The sequence below is a fragment of the Anolis sagrei genome, chromosome 9 (genome assembly GCF_037176765.1).
Source record: "Anolis sagrei isolate rAnoSag1 chromosome 9, rAnoSag1.mat, whole genome shotgun sequence".
Classification (NCBI taxonomy): domain Eukaryota; kingdom Metazoa; phylum Chordata; class Lepidosauria; order Squamata; family Dactyloidae; genus Anolis; species Anolis sagrei.
Window position 1 is genome coordinate 24,766,695 of NC_090029.1, and position 6,685 is coordinate 24,773,379.

General features: G+C 43.3%; 1 long non-coding RNA gene across 1 annotated transcript; it reads right to left on the bottom strand.

Moving 5' to 3' along the window:
• Window positions 1-4,686: 4,686 nt before the first annotated feature.
• On the bottom strand, window positions 4,687-5,115 carry LOC137097597 (uncharacterized). The gene is made up of 2 exons (XR_010910287.1): window positions 5,010-5,115; window positions 4,687-4,883 (listed from the first exon to the last, which is right to left on the bottom strand). It is a non-coding gene; the product is annotated as an uncharacterized lncRNA (long non-coding RNA).
• Window positions 5,116-6,685: the final 1,570 nt, after the last annotated feature.

The window sequence follows — 6,685 nt, forward strand, 5'->3', positions numbered from 1 at the left end:
TGCCTGATCTATCATCTAGCCATCTATAAAATCCTCCTCAGAGTGGAGTTGCAAAAAGGATTTGTTCTGTTTGGGACTTCAAAAGAGGAAAAAGCAGCCCTTTTGGAACCGTACGCTATGAACCTGGGAACCTCAGATCTCTGGCCAGACAGTTTCTTCCTGCCAGAATCAGGGATTGAAAAACAGACCCACGAAAGCAGCCATAAATGCAAGACTTTGTTCTCTTTCTCTTGCTGGCGGTGGGTTGGAAGGATGGGCTCGGTCCTTCACCGAAGTCCAGAACAGTAGCAAAGGAGGACGAAACCAAGCGGAGAGAAGTGGAGAAGGTCAGGGAGTCAAGAGCTGGGTTTGTTCTTTATTTATGCCTGAAAGGCAAGTGGAAATGTAACTTGGAAGGAGCCAAGTCTTCCACGCAAAAGATCAAGAGCAAATATGATGGCTGCATCACTCTGTATGCGGAAAGTAACACTCTGCAAAGGATCTTGGCCTTTGTTAATTGAGCAAAAGGATTATTCCAGGTTCTAAATGTTGAGCAATGGGACTATTCCAAGTTTTTGGTTAGACCATCTTGACCAAGTTGATGTGCCTTCAGAGACCTGGTATGACTGGTGTGGCAAATGTTTTGCAGGGGGAATCCCTTGCATTTTTTCTCCATTGACTAGTGAGTCTGCAAATGAGCCTGGCACCCAATGGTCAGTTATCGAAATATGGGCAAGATTCTTGGAAGGGTCACCGCCCCGTCTCTTTCAAGAGAGGAGCGTGGGATATAAATAAATATCATAATCATTATCATCATCTGTATCTGTATCTGTTCTCCCTTTCCCATCCTGTATGATAAGAATCCAATGCCCAGCTGAAGAAAACAGCTTCACAATATAGTCCAAGGACTTCATCAGATTGAAACAGGGAAGTGTTTGGTAGAGTAGAGCTCAGTCATACTCAGTGTTGAAATGAAATGGATGATTTCCCTACCTTCATTACACTGTTAAATGTATCAGTGTTACTCAGTTGTAGTATGGAGCTATGGTATTTAAATGAAGGTCCAGCTACCTTCATTTCACAGTATAGGTATACCCAGAGAAGGTTCATGGATCTTGGGAAGCCACAATTCCCAAAACTATTTCATGGAGACATGGCATTTAAAGTAAAGTCTACTGTATTCATTCCACAGTGTAGATGCATCCCGAGAAGGGTATGGACCTTGGGAAACTATAACTCCCAGGAGGACTCCATCACATGGAGCCATGGCATTTAAAGTGGGATGCAAGGGCATTCATTCCATAGATGCACCAAGAGAAGCACATGGACCTTGGAAAACTATGACTCCCAGGACTGCACAGCATGGAGACATGGCGTAATAATAATAATAATAATAATAATAATAATAATAATAATAATGGCATATGCAAAGGGGTCCCAGTGGTGATTGGCACACTGGGTGCAGTGCCTAAAGACTTTGGCCTGCACTTAAACACAATCGGCGCTGACAAAATTACCATCTGTCAGCTGCAAAAGGCCACTTTACTGGGATCTGCACGCATTATTCGCAGATACATCACATAGTCCTAAACACTTGGGAAGTGTCCAACATGTGATCCAATACAACAGCCAGCATAGTCATCTTGTTTGCAGTGGACACATCTTGTTGTGTTTCAAATAATAATAACGGCATTTAAAGTAGAATTTGGTGAGCAAAAGGTAATGGCAGAACTTTCCCTAACCAGGGTACTTTTGGCTCCTCCCACAATTTCCCTTTCCACAAACTGGGGAAATGTTTCATTTTAAACCTCAGAGCAATGAATGTCATCACATTACAGAATTGGCCAAACATCTAGATCATTACCAAAAATCCACTTCCCCACCACCTCCTGAACCGTTGGAAAAGAATGCTGGTCCCCATGCTTAAAATACACAAAGAATGCTCTACCCTACACTTGAACCCAAACCAATGTGATGAATGCAATGGTTTACCACATTTTAAGTATAGCACTCTGTGGAATTTAGTAAATGTGATGAAGTGGCAAGAATCTCCTTCCAAACTCTCCAATTTGGAGTAATAATTGTAACCGGTTTCCAACATCTCCTTTCTGGGAGAAGTTCCTTGAACTATGGTAGAAGGCAACCATTACATTACATGATGATGTCGTGCGAGGCGATGCACATCCAAATGTGCAACTGAACCAAATGTTTGGATGATAGTGATGATGTATCATTCCTTGGTCTGTATTAAAATTATTTGCAAAATGACTGCAAATACTGGAGTGAATCTACTCTGTAAAATGAATGTCGTTTGATATCACTTGGACTACCAGGACTCAATGCTGCGGAGACCTGGGAGTTGTAGCTTGGCGAGGGTGCGGCCCACTTCGGCAGAGGAGGCAAAAGAACCTTACAAAACTGCAACTCCCAGAATGCCATGACTATGAAAGTGGCACCAAACTGCATCTGTTCCGCAGCGTAGATGCACTCACGGCACGCCCACCTTCAGAACAAACATTTGGCAGGCCTTCCGCCAGCGCATTCCTATGGGACAACACTTGGCCCGTTGTTCTTCCAACAAGGCCAGCAGTGTCTTTGGGGCCCCTGACATTTCCAAGCTTTTCTTTGGGTGACACCAACTTGCTCTTGGGCCTCGGCTCTTCCACACTGGTGCCATTGTGGCTGGAGAAGGGGCTGCGGACGGAATGGCTCCATTACTTCTTTAGCCCTCCAAAGCCCTCTCTTTGGGCTCTGTAGTATCTGGTAGACCTCCTGTCGCCATAGGGCTAGACCGCAGGAGCGTGGGCAGAGCTTAGAGAGCTACCGAGCCCAAGGAAATAAAGAAATGCCCCCAAATCTGCCCAAACGCAACCCCTGGAACTCTTGTTCCCAAGCATCGAGTGACATTTCCAAGGGGGCCCTGGCAGCAGCAGAAAGGCGTCGCATTTAATCGCTCCCATGAATGGAGCGAGACTCTTCCCTTTATGCCATTGTTGTGTGCTGAGATAAGAACTGGCGACGGCGGCGGAGAATGTGCCTGGCACTTGGCATTCTGTCTCAGGCTGGTGGCAAAGAGGAGGAGGACAATGAGCCCTGAAATGGAAGGGAAACGTTCTCTAGATGTTTCCGTCTTGCTGAGGTCAGAAGAGAGGAGAAAAGCAATCTGACTCCAGGGTGAATACTGGAACCTAAGACCCAATTGGCAATTCCGTTTCAAAAACCTATCGCTATTATTCCTCATTCCCATAACTTCCAAACCAGTTGATATCAACTGCGTTAATTCTACAGTGGGTCCCAGTGTTGGAGGACTTCAATAGGACATCACTGATAACTCTATTTTTCAATTGTTTTGGTAATATTTTCTGCTTTGAGTATCCAGCAGGAGAGATAAAGCAGGGCATAAATAAATATAACAACAACAACATTGTCAAGTATTCTTCCTGATCCTGAGGACTCCTTGAACAAAATTGCTTTGGGGAACTCAAGGTGATGTCCAATATGCCCAACTGGGTGCATCTATATTGCTGGATGAATGTAGTTTAACACCATTTTGTGAGTATCTACACTGTCAAATGAATGCTGTTCGGTGCCACTTGAACTCCTATGGCTCATTGCTATGGAGTTGTAGCTTCTCAAGGTCTTGAGCATTCCTTGGCAAAGGTTGTGAACGACAGTTCCCAGTATTCGAAAGCAATAAGCCGTGTCAGTTAAAGTGGAGTTGAACTGCATCAGTTCGACAGTGTAGACCAGTGTTTCTCAAGCTGAGCGTCGTGACCCCTGGGGGGGGTCATGAGGGGGTGTCAGAGGGGTCGCCAAAGACCATCAGAAAACACAGTACAGTATTTTCTGTTTGTCATGGGGGTTCTGTGTGGGAAGTTTGGCCCAAATCTATCATTGATGGCATTCAGAATGCTCTTTGATTGAGGGTGAACTATAAATCCCAGAAACTGCAACTCCCAAATGTCAAGGTCTATTTTCCCCATATTTCACCAGTGTTCATATTTGGGCATATTGAGTATTCATGCCAAGTTTGGTCCAGATCTATCATTGTTTGAGTCCACAGTGCTCTCTGGATATAGATGAACTACAACTCCAAAACTCAAGGTCAATACCCATGAAACCCTTCCAGTATTTTCTGTCGGTCATGGGAGTTCTGTGTGCCAAGTTTGGCCCAATTCTATTGTCAGTGGAGTTCAGAGTGCTCTTTGATTATAGGTTAACTATAAATCCCAGCAACTACAACTCCCAAATAGGAGCCTCCGGTGGCACAGTGGGTTAAACCCCTGTGTCGGCAGGACTGAAGACCGACAGGTCACAGGTTCGAATCCGGGGAGAGGCGGATGAGCTCCCTCTATCAGCTCCAGCTCCACATGCGGGGACATGACAGAAGCCTCCCACAAGGATGATAAAAACATCAAATCATCCAGGCGTCCCCTGGGCAACGTCCTTGCAGACGACCAATTCTCTCACACCAGAAGCGATTTGCAGTTTCTCAAGTCACTCCTGACATGACAAAAAAAAACCCTCCCAAATGACAAAATCAACCCCTCCAACCCCACCAGTATTCAAATTAGGGTGAGTGGGGTGTTTATGCCAAATTTGGTTCCGTGAAATAAAATACATCCTGCATATCAGATATTTACATTACAATGTATAACATTACAATTATGAAGTAGCAACAAAAATAATTTTCTAGTTGCGGTTCAATACAGCATGAGGAACTGTATTAAGGGGTCTCGGCATTAGAAAGGTTGATAAACACTGGTCTAAGAGGAGTCCAAGCAGAGTGATCTCATTCCCTCAAACCTCCAATTTTACCACTAGAGTTGACTCTTCTCCAAGGAAAACGTCATCTTTAATAAGGCCTTTTGGGGTCCCTCTTGTTTCAACTTGCAAGCCAGAGCCTGCAAGAAAAGAAAGCAATCCAATTCAGCTGCCGAATATAATTTTAAAAAAGAAAACATCTTACAATGGGCTCCTTTTTATCTGGTGGCAACAAGATCAGGAAAAAAAATCTCCTTTGGACACACCTAAGCAAAGAACCACTTCTCGGCATTCTTTTGGGGGAGTTATCTCAGGAATGTCGCATTCCACAAAAGCCCTTTGGATAATCATCTTAATGGCCTCCCGATCTCGTAAGGACCAACCTCGTCAAGTTTAAACAGGGTCACATTTCATCCAGTTGCATTTGGAGTGATTGTCACGTGATTAGCATTCCAGAAAGCCTGCGAAACCTCATCTGCTTACCTGGGCCTTTCCTGCCGAGGAGACCCCTAAAAAAGGATGCTCAGGAAAGATGCCAAAGGTCATTAAAACACATCAAGACATTAGGAAGAAGGGGAATGCATTCCACTGAAATAATCTTGCATGTTTCCAGAGACATTGCTGTAGATTTGATTACCAAATCTCTTCTGGTTGGTAATCAAAAGAGAAAGAAAAAATAATTTGCAGATCGCACTGGCATGCTTCCAAATACACCCCCGTTTGCTACTACTTTAACTGCAATGGCTCGATGCGATTTTGTAGTTTTACAGGGTCTCGAGCCTTCTCTGCCAAAGAGTTCTGATGCCTCACCAAACAACAAGATTTTATTTCGGTTCTTGTGGGTTTTTTCGGGCTATAGGGCGATGTTCTAGAGGCATTTCTCCTGACGTTCGCCTGCATCTATGGCAAGCATCCTCAGAGGTAGTGAGGTCTGTTGGAACTAGGGCAATGGGTTTATATATCTGTGGAATGACCGGGGTGGGACAAAGAGCTCTTCCCTGCTGGATCTAGGTGTGAAAGATTTTATTTATTTATTTATACTGTCCCTCTCAGCCCGCAGGCAACTCGGGGCGCTTCACAGTCAGTACCAAAACCATAAAATACAATTAAAAACATTAAAATAATATAAAACCATAGCAAAGTCAGTAACAAACATATTATATTGAGCCATTGCAATAAAAGTGGTGTCAGGCTGAATAAATTCTATAACGTAGATGCACCCCTTAGAGCATGCATGGGTCAACTTCGGCCCTTCAGGTGTTTTGAATTTCAACTCCCAGAATTCCTAACAGCCTACTGGCTTTAAGAATTGTGGAAGTTGAAGTCCAAAATACCTGGAGGGCCAAAGTTTGCCTATGTCTGCTCTAAGGGGTGCATCTACATTATAGAATTTATTCAGCCTGACACCACTTTTATTGCAATGGCTCAATAGCAGGCATGTGTATCCTGCTCTAAATAAAGCTGGAAATACTAGAATAAAAGGTGCAGGCTCTTCTCTTTGTCCATATTCTGCTTCTTACTCAGGATTTGTGCCTAATGTGGTTTACAAATATAAAAAACAATACATGTTATAAATTGCATATATTCAATTTATATATATATATATATATAGAGAGAGAGAGAGAGAGAGAGAGAGAGAGAGAGAGAGTATATATTAGGGGTGTGCAATTTTTTCGTTAGTCACCATATGTCGTGTAAAATTCATACTTACGACGCGATATCTGATGCACAGGCATGGCCCACACCAAAAACTTTCATTCATTAAACCATTCATTTCGGCCCAAAATTCACAACAACAATTCGATAAATCTAAAACATAGGAAGGATCTGAGACAAAAGCAAATCTGGCCCAAAATCTACAATAGAACATTGGCAATTCCAAAAATTATTGATTCTACAACTCAAAAAACAATTTGGCCTAAAAATAATAAGAATGCATTGG